The sequence below is a fragment of the Apteryx mantelli genome, chromosome 1, assembly GCF_036417845.1.
Source record: "Apteryx mantelli isolate bAptMan1 chromosome 1, bAptMan1.hap1, whole genome shotgun sequence".
NCBI classification, from domain to species: Eukaryota; Metazoa; Chordata; class Aves; order Apterygiformes; family Apterygidae; genus Apteryx; species Apteryx mantelli.
The window spans coordinates 32,109,885-32,126,889 of record NC_089978.1 but is presented as its reverse complement, the minus strand read 5'-3'; positions in this window follow the sequence as shown (position 1 = coordinate 32,126,889).

The window sequence follows — 17,005 nt, the reverse complement described above, 5'->3', positions numbered from 1 at the left end:
GGGGAGTCAGTCCTAGACTTTCATCCTCTGATTCATCTTTGCAAGGGGCAAAGCTGCTTGCTTTAAAAATTGCTGCTATTGCTTGAGTCAGTTTTAAAGCTCATTTGTGGGGGTGGCAGGAGAAGAAATGGCCTTTGTAAAGTGGCAGTTGTTTTGCCTGTCGCCCCTTTTCTCAGTTCAGCGAGCTATTTCTTCTGCTTCTTCATTCCTTTTGAATGTGGTATCGCTCCGCAGACAGCACTGAACTGTGCTGTACATATAACAGTGCCCTTGAGTCCTATCTGCCCTGTGCTCATTTCGTTATCTTCTGCCAAACTATCTGGTTGCTAGTTGCCATAGGAAGCTTTTAGAGGATAAATAACCTGCTAATACACACTGTTCCCCCACATGCAAACACTCGCAAACAGAAAGTCTCCGATTTTCTCCTTTTCAAACTTTCTTCCCAAACACGCCAGGATATCTGATGAAATTTGTTCTCATCTCCACTACTGCTCCTGAGCTGGGGAGGCCCTGCAGAGGTTCTTGCCTGAGCTGAGTGGACCTAGTGCTCCTGGTAGATCGAGGTGAATTTTTGGAGAGGCTTTTTCAAGTCTGATTCAGTTTTGTGGGCTGAGGGATAAGGCAGCATTGTGGGTCTGTTTTGTAATATGGCGTGGGATGATAAAGAGATACCTTGTGCATGAGATAGGCCCGTGCAACTGGAACTTTTCCATGTCACAGGACAAGAGCTTCAGAGCAGTGCTCAGCTGCTCTCAGATGTGGGATTCATCTTGAGCAGATGCAGTGTCTAGATCTGAGCTCCCTTTACAGCCTGCAGGGTGAAACTGGTGCTTCCAGGTCACAGCACATCTCATCCTGCAGTAGGTTTCTAAGGTGGGATTTTAATAGTGTCTCAGCTCCTTGTCTTGGGCAAAAAAAATGCTTTCTCCTTAGGAGCAAGTGACTTCCCATGACTAAAGGTTGTCATCCCCAGAGTCTCCTTTCACCACCAAGCTGGAGGATTGGCATATTAAAAGTAATGAACCAAGGCGCCTGGTTTAAGAGTAAGTGAATTCACATGCTTTCCTCTGGGTGCAGGTTAAGATGTGACAACATACACCGTTTTTCTGAGGTGATTGGTTGCACCACCCTGGCAATCTCCACTTCAGATATTTTTGCTACAGTCTGCCTTCATTCCTGCTTCAGTTTCTACTGAGTATTTTCCACCCATCTGCAATGCAATGCAGTGCTCATGCTAGGTATTAAACACTAGATATTGTCTGCCCTAGCAGAGCCATGTAAGAAGCGAGCTGGAGCATTTCCTACATGTCTCCCAGTGGTGTGAGCTAGGATAGCAGGCTGCTTTGAAGCCCTTGCACAGAAGATCATCATTTGCTTTTTGAAATATGGTTGTAGCCCATTACAGTCTGTCCCACTCTGTCCATTATTAGATACAGAATGAGAGGGGAGTATTAAGGAGAAGTTATACATATTAAGGAGAAGTTATACACTAGCTTTTCTTTTTATCTGCTTGTGTTGCTGTTTTAGAGATTGCTGAAGTGGTCTTAAGAAGAACCTGAACAGGGCAGGAGCGTGTGCATGATTTCCTGATCCAGATTCAACATCTTGGTCTACTCAATATGAATCCTCAAAGTGGAACAGTATATAGGTTTGAGTGACGTTTGTTTTCTTTTTCCAAACTGTGGCCAGTGAACTGATGCCATCGCAGATATCGGCTTTAGGATGTTGTCTGTGGATCAGCAAAGATGATCTGTGGCAGGTGTGGAAAAGGCAGAGCTGCCTCTAGGATGGCTCTGGCTTTTTTAGTGCTTAGTGGAGGGCTCCTAGCCTGCGTCCTTGCTCCACACCTGACACCCACCAGTACTCCCTTTGTGGAGCTTCTGGCCCTACACACCTACTCTGCTGGATCTGTTATCAGACACAACTTTATGGCTGTGACTTATATAGCTTGTGGCTTAAACCATATGGTCATTCTTTTATGTAGTATTTCTGCTTGCTTATTTTTCATTTTCCCACACCCACTCCATTTATTGTTGGCTGCTTTCCCAGCACCTTTCCTCCAGAGAAGGAGTTACATAAATAGATCTCTGTAGGCTTTAGAAGGCAGATGCTGATGGATAGATCTTCCCAGATAGACTGCAGAGCACGTAAAAAGCACGTCACCTGCATACCTTCATACATGCAAGTCTTTAACCACAAGCCCAGGCAGCTAAGGAGCTTGACCTAGAAGACAGCGCTGTTGTGCTGACAGTGACAACGTGGGGCCAGTGACAAACTCCGTGTTTCAGCTGCTGCATCTTATTAAATGGTGTCCTGCTTTGAGTGATTAGTCTGTCTGCAATCACTGAGAATGAATGTAAGGCTCAGGGGGAATTAGGAATAATTGAGGAAATTAAAATCTGCATAATGTTTGCATTTTCCTCTTCATATGCCTTTTATAATGATTTAATATTTATGTACCCAGTATCTGAAAACATGTGGTTGATTTGTTTTCTTCACTTAATTTGCTACTGAAACATTTAATTACATTTAAGACTGAACACATTAATATTTTTGCTTTGTATGGTTCAGTAAAACTTAGTAGTTGCACTGAAGTGGTCCTGTCTTGTTTCCTCACAGACCCAGCACTCCCCTTGGTTTTAAGACAACCTGTGCTAGGAACTGTTACTCTACCACTATTTCCGCAGAGTTAGCAGTTTGTCTTTAGTGAGGCTTATTTATACTTAAATGTGTTTTAATCAGAGTTAATAAAACTAAAATCAAGGTAAGGGTCCCTCTAGAGGAAAACTGTGAAAAAATTATCTCTGCAATTGAACTCCTGGGGAAATAGGCACATTATCTAAGATGGGGAATGTCACCAGTAGTTTGAGGGAGAATTTGGGGCTCAGGCTGTGGGGTATGCAGAGACAAGTAGGAAGAGGAAGAAATGAAAAATTGGGTCATTGCATTAGAAGTTGGAGGGCTGCACAAGTTATGGCTCGGTATCTCTGCCTGTGCAGTGCCAGCCAACCTGGGGGGGAACGGCGAGAGCTGCCTGCCACCAAGCAGCTCCACATCAGGAAGGGAGGACTGAGCAGTGTAAAAGGAGGGTGTAGCAGCTATGGGGCTTGTGTAAATAGGCAAGATAAGCTAATATGGCTGGTGGGTAATGGTTTTGGCTTGTACATGCTGAAGGTTCCTGATGAGGCTGCTGATGGCCCCAGGTGCGATCAGGATCCACTGGATCTTGGTGGGACGGCACTGCACCAGCAGCAGCAGAATCTGCCCACCTTGGCCTCCAGACCCATGCAGAGACCACCGCTGAGCCAGTCTGCCGACTGGTGAGCTGTGCCCTCGGCCCTGCAGCTTGGAGGAGGGAGCCAGCTTATCTCCGAGCAAATATCAGTACAGCTGTGGAAGGCTAATAACAAGAAATGACCCTTAATCAGATCCCAGACGTGGATGTTTCCAAATTGGAAGAGGTCTGTGTCTGGCCTGGGCCTGAACTATCTAGCTCAAGCTGCTTTCTGCAAAACGCAGGGCACTGGCTTCGCTGGTATGACTGCAAGGACACATGGGAAAGAGCCGTGAGCAACTGGAGTCTGGTAACCACCACTGACCTCCCAAAGGCATGGGGGGCAGACAGAAAGTTCAGATGTCTCAGGAGAGTGGAGAAAGCTACCCCAAGCTAGACCAAAGCGTTGTACCCCTCTCCACTTCCCCTTCCCTGAGTCCAGTGAATTAAGCACTGTATTTCTGGTACTGCTAGTCAAAGTGTCATTAACACCTCCCACAATGGGACCAGAGCTGAGGGTCTGGTGATAACAGGATGATGCTGTTGAGGGTGAAACAGAACCCCAGACTTCAGCTATAAATTGCCCTAGTTCACCTTTGAACTGCTGAATATTGAACAAAAAAAAGAGTCCGAAGTGTCTATACAATGTGCTCATCAAGGAAGTGGAATATTTCACCTCCTTGGGAGGAAAGCTGCATCAGCATAAAGCTTCTCTCTTTGCTTCAAAGTAGATTTTTGAGTATGCAAGGAGCCAGGTGTGCATCCTTCCTGCCTGCCTTCATGGTGCAGTTTGGAGATGTTCCATATTCATTAGCTTTTGGCTGAGGGAATGGCTCCATGTGTGAAGAGGAAAATTCCCCAAGGAATCTACTGTGTAAACCACTGTCTGGGAGATAAGACTGGACCTCAAAGAAGAAATTGATCTTCTCAGACCATATTATGTCTACATGTCTGAGAGCGAGCGAGCACTGAGACCAGAAAAAACAGCGTGCAGGAGGTTTTCATCAAACGGAGAATCCCGTGGACAGATAGAGCGAGTTGGCTAACAAGATAAAGGCGCAGGAATACAAGGAACTGGAGAAACACAGTAACAGAGGATGGAAGGCATGAAGCTTGAGTAGGGTGCTGAGATTGAGGGGATTTCTGGTACATGCTGGATCCACAGTGCTAGACTTCCTGAGAGAATACTCCCAGACAACACCCACTGAGTGGAAAAAATGTGGGTTGGGTGCTGGCATTCCACACACGAAAATGTGTTATGTGCCAGAAAAATGTACGCTTGAAGGGACTGATTAGAACTTTAATGGGACCTCTCACATGCACAGATTTTTCTAAAATTGCTAAAATTACTCTAACAGGTTGTAGACGTCTTCTACTTTGAAGTCTGTTCCTTTTGAATGTTAAAGTGGTATAAATTTCAATGTAGGGAAGACGAAGCTTGTGTACCACTAGTCTTTAAACAGTTAATCTTGGAAAGTGTTTTATTGTGACTTACTAAACTGTTTCTCTTTAGGGTTCATCTTTCCAATACTTTCTATGTATTAAAATTGCTTTGCTTCATCCACTGTGGGATCACATCTTTTGTTTCTCAAAACCTATCTGTTGTGCTGAGTTATAAAAGCACTCACCCTTCTCAATAACTCACTTCTCACAAACAAATCCACCTTTCAAAATCAGTGGTCCATGAAACTCACCCCGAAATTGTAAAAGTTAGATTGTAGCATTTTTTTCTCCCTTCTTTTAAGCTGGCTACTGTATTAAAATATATTGGTTTTATACTGGCAGAACTGTGCTGCTTCCAGGCTGTGACCTCAGCGACACTTGTATAAAGCCATTGACTTTGCTAGGGTTTCATTAGCTTGTCTGAATTTGCTTCAGTCTCTTATTGGTTTTGGCTCTATAGGACGAAGGATGTAAAGAAGTGTGTCACCTTCCATTAGTAGCCTAAAGAGGCTCCAAGGACACTCACGGAGAAGATCTGCTGGCTAAGAAGGTGCTACATTGCTGAGAAGAATCTCAACTTAATTTATTATCTCTTGACCTGCTCTGTTTTCTAACTGCAGAAAATGGTTGTTTCAAAGCCCGACATGTAGCACACACTTTTTGGTTAGGAGAGAAACCTGGACCTACGTCAGAGAAAGGGAAAAGTGTGGGTGGAAAGAAAAATCTTTGTATTATATTCAGAAAGATAATCTATTTTCTTACTGTGTCTCTTTTTCTCCTGCGGTCTTGTCACCACAAGTCATCAGGAAGCTGCTCTCAGGATTTGAATTTTGCCACTGGCCAAAAAACAGTGACACAAGGGGGAGAGGAAACAGCTCTTTTTTCCTTCTCCATAACTCACCTGATGTTCAGAGAGGAACAAACCAGGAATGAGCTCAGTTTTCATGGAGCTGGACATAACTCCACGTCAGTGGAAAGAACTGCGCTATCTTATAGCAGAAGAGCCCCTGGGAGCCCTCACGGTAATGGGGGCCTGGAAGGAAAGCTTGAGTCACTCGGTCCTGTCTCCTTCTGCTGTCGTCGCCATGTCATGCAGACCTTTCACACACCGATCACGTTCCGTCGTAAAAGCAGATAGTGTTTTTGCCCCTGTTACTTGTATTATATGGCTGTTCGAAAGCTTCAGCTCTGACCGTAGTGAGAGCTATGTTCCACTATGTTAATACTGGAGAGGGCTTTTTTAAAAGGAAAATTCCCATATGGTGAGGCTCTCTTAACTAGATGGCAACAATCATAGGATTTATGACCTATTGGGCAACACCGCACATATAAGCAGGGCAGGTGATGTGTGCACACCACAACGTCCAAGGCAATCAGGAAAGCAGGGTTAAGTTACATTTTATGGATGGCGTGGATGGGATTGTGCCCTTCAAACTAGTTTCAGGCTTGAAGATGTGGAATTTTGAGCTAAGTTACTGAGGCATGACTAAGTTTTGGTCACAGTAGAAATGTTCCACTGTTTTGTGACCACATCAGAGGAAAACGGAGCTCTGAAGTCCCTGGTGGATTGGATTCCAAATGTGAATGCAACCACCTAACAGAGATTGAATGCTCTGATTTAAAGTACTTTTTTAATGCTATCCCAAGCATCAGTGTGAATGAGACCCTAATTGCAACACTCTGGTTCCAGACATATTTTGTTGTTCCTGAAGGCTCTATTTTTATACAAATATGTGAGTGAAGATTGGAAAATGAACTGCTCTGCTTTGTTCTACTGATGTGTTTGTAGTTTGACAGGTATGACACGTGATGTGTACCTTGTTTCTGTCTTTGTTCTAGGGGCTAAAAAGCACAATTAAATCTGTCCAAATTATTGTATTTAAGGCACGTTAATTTGATGAGAAGTTAATTGCTGTAGGAAATTTTGCAATGTAATGAAGAGCATAGAGCTGAACATGAAAAATAAGGTGGTGTCCCAAAAGGACCTGGAAAGGTGATGTGCTGAGATGGTTCCCTCCAGTATAAATGCTGCGTTACCACTGTTAAAGGGAACTGCTGTGGCATACTGTACACTGAAACAAAACTGTTTACTTAGATATAGGTTGCACTGGAATCAGTATTAAAACTGAGTGCTGGAAAGGGATAGGATAGACTGAGATAACAGTAGTAACATAATTTCCTGCACTGGCAGCAAGTGAACCAAAAACTTAAGATTTGTTCTGAGTAACATTCACTATTAACTTACCCCAGAAATAACAAGAGAATTCCTTCATCACCAGAGAATAGGCACAGTGCATCATTAACCATGATGTCAGCCAAAAACCCCAGCTCAGTTATATAGCCTGATATTTAAAACAAATGGGTAACAGACTGAAACTCCCTGTTTTCCTTGTCAAAAAGAGCAAATTATTTACTCCTTAGGTAGTTTTAAACTGTAAGCAGATATGCCACAATGCAAGAAGGATTTACAAAGAAAACAGAGTGCACTGTATTTAGATCAGTGGCTGTACTAACCACTGGTATAAAAACTGGTGTCGCACCCACTTGCCAGAGAGGATGCCTCAGAATTACATCTTGGAAACATATCCTGTTTAAGGATCTCAGTGTGCTTGCTTGTTCTTGACTTTTTCCTCATTTAGCTTTTGTTACTCTTCCTCTTGGTGTGTGCTACTCCCCTGATGATGGTAATGAGGCAAGGCGGAGGTCATGCTTCTACCAGGAGTATGTGTGATGTTAGGAAACAGAGCTAGCTTGTGGGTTTATTTTCCACTGCATGGTGATATATGGATATTCAGTGCACTAGACAAGGGCCGCCTGCAGCCTGATCCTTAGGGGAACAAAGTCTAATCTCCTTAGTGATGGAGGAAGGCTTTAGGGTAATGAGGAGTCCCTTCTATTTCTTGCCCTTGCAAGAATAATGTTTTACTGAACAACTTGTGGTCTCTTTTGCTCTTCCTCTGGTATACAGGCCCAGAGACACATAAACGCACAATGCAACCCCACATTAGTGGCATCCTTTTCAGGTGCCTCAAGTTCTCCCTCTCCAACCTGTGAGAGACTGAGCTGCTAGGGTTGTGTGCCCGCCCTCTGTGTTAAGACACAGTGTGGCCCCAGGACACAGAGCACCTTGCGTGGCATGGGCGCACTGCAGTGCTACTGCCCGGGCTCTCCCCTGCCCTGTGTCCTGTGTGCCAGGGGCTATCAGGCTCTGATTAGCATACGGGGCTGGGAAGAGAAAGGTATGTGGCACTGCCCGGAGGTCCATGTGATATATAGTCTGTGTGGGGAGTTGGGGGGGAAATCCATGGAGTCTGCTTTATGGGCAGCTAGGGGGCCTGGACAGATGAGTCCATGGTGAGCTCTTCTTTGTAGACCTCAGCTTTGGTGTCTTTCTCCCTTTCCCATAGGTCTCCTGCTGCTCCACCTGTTCACTTCATGACCAAGGAGTCGGGAGGGTGCTACTGGCAGCATCCTTACTGCTCTATAAAAAACCTCAATCACATATCAACTTCAGCTAAATTCTTCTCTCACAGTAATAATATCCTGTTTTTATTCGTACTGGTGGTCCACTTATACCAGTGCCTGTGCCCTGAAGTTGGCCACCCTTGCTCTTTGTTTGCTGTGGTCAGGGTAAAGAGCCGGGTGGTTTCTGCTGCCTGAGCCAAGCTGAGGGGCTGGAGTGGGGCAGCAGAGGCCGGTGGCCAAAAGGGCATCACTGTCTCAGGGCCTGAACGCACTCGTGATCACACACGTCTGCTGCTGCTCTGAGGGCTCCAGTTCGCCCAGGTCTGGGGCCTGCTGGGACTGGTGAGCACTGCTGTCTTTGCAGGAGCACAATGCTGGAGGAGGTCAGTCCTCCCGAAATGGCCTGTAGGGACCTTGGAAGAGAGGTACCTGAAAAAGCCAGCAAAGGGGCTGACTGGAGGCCTCAAAGTTAGCACCACAGGCTCACACCCATCTAGGGCATGGAGACAAACACTTAAATTTGCACACGGGCAACCAAGCAGCCTAGTGAGAAAGAGGCTACATTTGCCTGGTGCAACAGGTTGCTTACAAGGAATTATTTTCTTGCTCTTGCTTCACCAGGGCACCCATGGAAGCAGTTCCTGCTGAACAGGGTAGAGGCACACACACACACACTGCTCATTGAACAGTAAAATGTGCATTTTTTCTGTTTCTCTTTCTTTTTTTCCAGACGATTATTCTAGTTCTCTCCCCTGTCTGCATCTTCTCTGCTTTGCTCTCCACATCTCCTCTGAACCACCTCCACCTTTCACCATCCTTAATGGTTGGAAAAGGATGAGATGATTTTTGGGCTTCCCACCTCCCTGGGGCTTCGACAGGTCCTCGCCGGTGCATGGGGCAGTCATGGTGCCTGTCATCTGTGACTGCAGAGATGTGCCTCTCAGATTTTTTTCTCTTTCCTGAAAGGGCAGGATACTGGGTGATGGACTTTCATTTTCCCAGTACGTGAGCGATGATACACAAGGCAGAGAGTAGGCTATTTCACAGGAGATTGCTTCATGTCTATCTTTGAACTCTATAACACACACACACAAAAATCCTTTAAAAAAGGAATAAGGAATGATTTACTGTAGGGAGATAGCAGGAGTGGGTGAACATTTTTCTGGTGTTGAAAAATGTATAGACAGAGACTTTTGAATGGGATGAGTTAGTGATGTAAGGACTTACTGAACCTGAGAGCCCAGCATGATACACTTTTTGAAAAAAAGAGAATTTTCAGCCTTTCTGAAAGTCAGGCCTTTTAAAACGCTTCACATTTTGACATGGAAAATTGAGTAATTCGGAAACACTAGTTGCAACAGATTGTGTTGGTTATTGTCCCCCCACCCTCCAGTTCTGCAGAATTTCTATTTTAGAAAATCAGTTGATACATATATATTTATTATTTCCTAATTTGCAAGTAATTGCCACAGTTTTCCCCATGCCAAGTTTATTGATACATTTTCTGGAGTGGAACAGACACCCTCCTGTGTTGATCCCTGGTTCTAGGTCCAGACCCTCTGTTAAGCCTCTATTTGTGTAAGTCAATAAAAGGAGAATATGGCAAAGGCAAGTATCTTTGCTTTCCTCAAAGCTTCAGTGTGGTTATGGTTTTGACCCTTGCAGCCTCCTCTCTTAAACCTTTCCTGTGTACCTATTTTTCTTTGTAGGACCAGCCAAAAAACACCTGCAGAAATGAGTCCATTGATATCATCACATCCATCTGCTTCAGAAACTCTTCTTCATTACCCTTATTTTCCAGCACATCTCATTCAACCCTTTCCTCCATGCTTTGAAAATGACACAGCTCTCACCTGCCCTGCCTAGATAACCATGTTTATGTTATGTTACCATCTCTGCATCCCAACCCATTGGAGACTGCCAGTAACAGCAATCTCAGAGACACACTGACATTTCTCCTGTGAGGATTTCTCTGCCCTAGCTTATCTGGAGTGGAATATAAGCCTTCTCGTTGTTTCTTAACCAGCTCCCCATTCTGCAGTGCCATCCCCTTGGCTTAGCTCCCTTCACACTGAGAATCCCATGATGCCTGAGATAAATGAATCCATTGTATCTTCTTTCTTTCCCTTGTTTTGTTTTTATTTCTCTCTTTCATTTTATTTTGTTAACAGAGACAGGATGAGGTAGAGGGAAAGGAGTCACCCAGGAGACGAACTAAGTATCCACCTGATAACATGGATCTCTCATGCTGTCTTTCTTGTTACTAAGAGTGTGTGACTTGTCACCTGCTACCAACATTTGGTGTCTTGTCAGCAGTGAATAAAGGCCTGTGCCTGAATCAACTGGAGCATTCATTTGCAATCCTGAAAATGGCCATTAAGCAGAACCTGTTGTGAGAATGAATGTTTGCAAGAACAGAATGATCTTCCATCTCCCCAACCAAAAAGAGAATGCCAGATGCAGCAGTGCACCTAGTATCTTGCTTAATAAACAGGTACATGTCTAATTTTTGGCTCTGTTTGTTCAGGTCATTTTTGTCCCAACTGTGAAGGCTAAAAAATTTACTGTCTGGCCACGTTTGTCTTGCAATATCTCTGCATTTGAAAGAGATTTTATTTTAATTTGAGAAATTGTAATTATTAAATTTTTCAATCTCCTCTAAGAGTTCAGATTTTTTTTTGGTTGTTTCATTAATATGCTATAATGATTGCTAAAAATCATACATCAACATTCTTCATATACCTTAGTACTCTCGGCTATATGTGAAGAACCCAGTTGCTTTGAAGTGGGTTTGGTTTGAGAAGATTATCCCTTTTATTGTGGTTTCCTTTAATGTAGTCCCATTGTACATTATAATGATGCGGAACAATAAGCATGACGTTTCAAGCTGTCACTACAGAACAGAGCAATGGAAAGACATTGTACCCAGATGTCCACTCCATAGAAAGCAATGAGTGACTTAAATTTTTTAACATAATGGACCTGTTGATTATTTTAAAGCATAGAGTCAAAGAGCAGCAAGAGATAAAATAAGAACCTTGTGTCTCTTTCTTTGAAAGAGCTTGATGCATCCAGCAGCCAGGCTGGAAGCAGAGCTGAGTCAAGAGAGTTGAACCAGTGTGGGCAGGAGTGCTGACTCTGCTTTGAAAAGGTGGAGGAGTTGCTGTTTTGAGCATGTGTGGAGGTCTGAGACGTTCTTGTTGTTTTGGCTCAGTTAGCCAGAATTGTTCCATGTCCACCCCCCCTCACCTCAGGAAGCATCAATGCCTCTGCATGGTGCCACGTGAAGGGAGGTGCTTTACAGCCTCGGTCAGGCGTCTTGCCCTCTCTCCTCCTGTGCTTGTGTATTTTTGGAGGGAGAAGGGTTTTGTTGACAGACGTGATCTAATGCGAGGGAGGACTTTGCTGCCAACATTTTAGTGTCACCAGAAGAAGAATTCCTTGCTGATGAGCGGCACAGGAGTGCCCTGGGCCTCCTACTCTGAGCCTCGTGTGATGGCATCTGGAGGTAAGCTGTGATGGAAAGTTGCTGCTTGGGGCTGGCACTGTTTTTTCCTTTACAGCTCAGTCAAACGTGGATGAAAACAGCCAGAACACAAGCCTTGGAAAAGAAAAGGGGAAGGAAAGATGAGGACATGAATGCAACCTGCTCTGGAGATGGAAGTTCACGTGGCACGTGGGGTCACCAGAAAAATGAATTTGTCAATCTTCTGATACTTCTTACTGGATCTTTATTCATCAGAGGGATCCACACCATTTGTCATATAACTGTTCATCAGGGGCCCAAGAGTGAAACAACAAGGGTATCACACATCAGGTTTGAGAGGTGCTGGCAGAAGTGTAAAAGCTTGCAAAGTGATTACCTGTAATTTGACTGGCTTTCTCCCATGCTCAAAAGTCTCTAAGTTTCAGAAGTAGTAAAACTGATCAAATTAAAAAACAAAGCAAAAAAAAGTTAAAAGAGTTTTTAATGGAAAGACTGGCAAAGCCAGGGCTGAAATATTTTCACCGGGAGACTATTTGAGCTTTTCAATCATCTTCTCTGCCAAAGTTTGTTAAACTATTTTGCTTATTAACTCTTTTGTAATCCCTGCCTTAACTGTGCCTGCAATTTTAATGTTAAACCACTAAATCCATTTTACAACCAGAGATTATAATGTCAAAGAGGAAGGATTTGTGAGTTTAAGCACTGACCCTTGAAAGACGAGACATGAAACATATTTGCTTCCTTTGAGATTGTACCCTTGTCCTATGAGAGTTAATGGGGGCAGGACTGAGCCTATGTTCAAAAGTGCAAAGTCCATCAAAGTGCAAAGGTACTGCAAGTTATAGTGATTTGCCATGTCTGATCTGAAAGTCCATACTCAGCTGGTTACTCTGCAGCTGCAGCTGTGAACATTACACTATGATGTTCCTAAAATTCCATTTTTAGTAGTGTAAAGGAGGCTCTTTAAAAGAGGTAACAGCAGGTAAAATATTAAGGCACTAAATATGACTTCTGTGTATTTAAGGTATTCTTGTAAGGATCTGCTTTAAGACTGAGACCACAATCCAAGAGAAAACTGTAACACCCTTGCAAGCACAATTTAAAGCTGGAAGAGGAGATACTAAGTTGTATTCAGAACGGACAGTTTCTTAGGGACAGTTATCAACGTGTGGCTGGCAATGAAGAACGAACTAGTTAGAGCAAGCATGGGCTACAGAGAAAATTAAAGCAATCACCATTAGTCATTTAGGAGTACAGAAGAGAACTGGAGGCATCTTGTGGGAAGCAGGCTACAGCTGCTACATAGGCTAGGTGGTTTGATTCATTTATCATCTTTCAGTTTCTACTAAAAATGAGTAATTCCAGTAATTGACAAGCATTACACCATATCATTAGCATGACTTCTGAATAGAAATCAAGTTAATTTTAATCCTAACTGTTTACTTCTACTTTGTGCATTGCTAAATGTAGAAGCTGCTGGCACCACCTCTTCCTCGCTCCCTAGAACAGAGAAAGTGAGAAATGGAGGAAGATTTAAGTATTGCAAGCAATGATTCATTCTCAAGCTGCACAACCTGCCAAATGATCTCTAGAGTGGCACTGCTGTTTGCACTGGAAACAGCTTTTCTCCCTCCCTGTCCCCCAAGTTAGAAGGAAGGAAACTGATACTCATGGCAGGCAACCAGGATGGCTAGAATGAATATTGGAGAAGTTAAGGAAACTAAATATGGGACCCTGAGTCTGGAAAACATGCCAGGACAAAAAAGGATAAAAGTACAGTAATAACAAAGGGAAGGAAATAAAAAATAACCAAAAGAGATTCCATTACCAAAAATCAATCCCTGGGATGAAGTACTCATTAAAGGCCTAATCTTATCCACTCCATGCAGAGGCTAGTTTTACAAGGGATTGCTTGAGGCTGAATAGCCTTTCTTACAATAGAAATCAAAAGAAGGGTTTTGGAGTGTTTTTCTGAATAAAGATTTCCAACATTTGGCCTCAAATCTCAAGGAGCTGTAGGAAAAGGATGAAGTCCTAGACTAGGCTGACCTGGCTGTGGAAATTAATGGTTAAAACTCCCCCTCGTTTTCAGGAGTCAGGGAAGCGTGTCATCCTAACCCCACTTCAAACTCAGCAAGAATCCATTTCAAACTGTCCTGAGGATCATATTAGCAATTACACCCTGTTAACTTATGCGATTCATTAAAGCCCTAGGGCCAAATCGTGCAGCTGATAGTTCTCAGTGGGATGTCAAGTACTTGCTGCTGCACTGAGGTGCTGAAGAGGAGCTACACCCTTTGGACGTTCTCCTAGAAGTGTGAGTAGATACCAGGGCTGTCATTTTGACAGCGTCTTCCTAAATACTAATACCAGCTCTTACTTCAGCCTTAACACAGAAACTATGCTAGTTGCACTTGCGTTGCATTTTCCTTTTATTAATCATTTGAACAGCTGGGAAGATGTAAGATTTGCATCTTCTTTCTTTTCTGTACTGACTGTCCTTGTAGTGTTTCAGTGATGATAAGGCAATGTCACTTTGAGGAACACTGTCCACACAGACTTCACACAGAGCTCCAGTTCTCACTGATGTGGGACTTTAAGAAGCTGCTCTTTCTGGGTGTCCAGAGTTGTGTTTTCAATATTTAATATTCTTTTCAAATCTGAGCTTTTATGTATGTCTTCCTGCTTCTGGTTATGGCAGAAAAGTTTTGACATTGTTACTGCATGCCCAAGTAAATCAGACTTGCCTCAGCGTGTCATGGTGTTGTTTGGTCTTAATCCATTGGTGGCTTTGTTGACTGAGATAAGGGCCTTGATTAGGCACTGGCAAAGATCTGAGAGCTGTGGAGGCCCTGGAGCATTAGTGCAAGCCACTCTCAAAGACTGAATCACTTGGGAATCTAACCACCTTTTTCCATGCTAGCATGAGCTATTACAGCTGGTAGACAACTGTTGCCATGTTGATTAAATGCTGGGCCCTGATGAATAACAGTCCCTCCTACATGAGTGCTACGTGAATACCCCTTCTCACAGCTAGAAGTTGATTTTCCTATGGCTGGGTAAATCAAGGGAAGAATGGAGGTAATGAAATAAAAGGAGCTCAATTTCAATCTTTAGTAAGAGGATTTTCAGTTTCACATAGCTGATATTTGGTGCAAATACAAGGATCATGAGAGCGACTGAATTTTCCTTACAAAACAGAGTTCAACTTCTACAGCTTACTGAAGAGACAGAAACACTCAGTCGATGGACTCAAATACACAGAGGTCACAGTGTATTAAAAGCACATTAAAAGATCTTTACAGCTCTTGCAAAATCAATCACTCCCATTAGGAAATGCTGGAGTTAAGTTCACTGTGCGTGCTGACCCTCCTCAGTTCAGATTACGTGCTGTTCCCATCGGCTGTCTTCCTTGGAGAACAGCAGCTATTGTGCCATTTGTTTCACCCACGCTAGCCAAGGTGTGACCCCATGCCTTGACTGTACACTCTGCTCTGAAAACAGACTTTTTTCTGTGCTTTTCCATGGGACCTGTGCCCCTAAAATATTAAAAAGAACTAATTAATCTTCACAGGGGAAAAGTTGAAGCCTTCCTGATACCTTCTATTTTACACACAGGGAACTGAAAAAGGAAAAATTTAAGATCAAGCCCATCCACTAATTTATCATGTTGCTTTGAAGCTTGTAGGGAAGAATTCAGCTTGCTTAGCGATAGAAGAACATCTACCAGTGCCCCTGTCTCCACCTGAGTTACTTGTCTAGGACTTCTGGGCTGCTGTTCCTGTCTGCAGCGCTCTCATTTATGCCAAGGAATTTTGCCCTTATATTGTCTTTCTTCCCTCACTGATTATAAGTGAAACATAGACATAGGTCTTAGGTGAGACGAATCCTTGCTGTGCTCAGCATTACGTAGTGCTTATATATTCAGGCATGTCTCCACTGGCTTCATTTGCATTTGTGAGTGCTTAACATTTCGGACCTCTGATTATCAAGCTGAGCATGCAGAAAAAAAAAGGCTCAAGTGATTAGTGAACTCGAGTGACAAGTTAGGTTTCATTAATTTGACATCGCATGGAAAACCTGCAGCAGCAGCAGGGGTAGATCCAGTTTGTTAGGGCAGCATTCAACAGCCTGAACTGTGAGACCATCTTCTCTCTTCCTGCCACCAGAAGTTGAACAGGGATTAACCTAAATTTCATGGAAAGATGGGGCCAGTTACTGAAGCTGTACTCCAGTCTGTTTCTGATTTTGCTGCCCATACCATTAAATAAAATATCTAAATACATGTATGAATGCAGGGCTGCATCTTGAGGTGCTGAGGGCTGTCTCTATAGAGGTGAGACATGCAGCTTTGTATGTGTGACATGCATGACTCACAGCATTAACTTTGATTTAGTGCAAGCAGAATTTGCCTCAGTAAGAACTCAGTAAAAATTAAGCAAGGACTTAGCGATCTGGCTAACAAATTAGACAGCGTTTTGGAAATATTCCATACCTTCAGCAGTGTAAGTGTAAGAACGGCTTGTGTGATTCTTGTCTTTTCCTTTGATCTTTGGGTGCATTCAGATAGCTCATAATGCAAAAAGCGTTGAGGGAGCTCCAGGTGAACTACTGCCCATGCTGAACAGATTTACTCAGGCTAGTTCCCCGCCTTGCAAGGCCATTCTGGAGTTGGTCAGTCAAGCTAAGCAAATTCCTTCTTACCCATCAACACAAGCAGTTCCCAAACAGCAGTCCACCAATGTAATAATTATATGCCTCAACTGCACCTTAACATATAATATGTCTCATTTGAGCCATATTACAGATACTGATGGACAAATAAGAAAAGTCCATTTTTCATATTCCACTTTACTTTATAGGATCATGAGGTATAAAACCCCTCTTTTACTTCCCAGCTGAGCAGTTTAGCTCCAGAAGTCAGTGTAACAGCAAAGATGGACCATTATAATAGGTTTTCACATAGTTGCATTTCACTGTGGTACTCCATTTTAAATATTTCATTTGAATATAGCAGCAGAACAGATACAAATCGGAATACATATTCTCCACTACATACATCTTTTATGTGTATGAGAGGTATATATAAGATACCCAGAAAACATAATGAAATCTTAATGTAATTATTATCAATGGGAACCAAAATGTGTCAATGAACAGAGAGACAAAACAAGATAACTATGAGAAAAGACAGAATCCATTACAACATAAGTTCGCAGGGAATATATTTTACTGTACAAAGAGAAAGCAGAAATGAGAGGAACAGAACCATTACCTATGTGACTTTAGGAGATAAATCATCAGTAAATATTTTTTTAAGCAACACCACAGTTAAT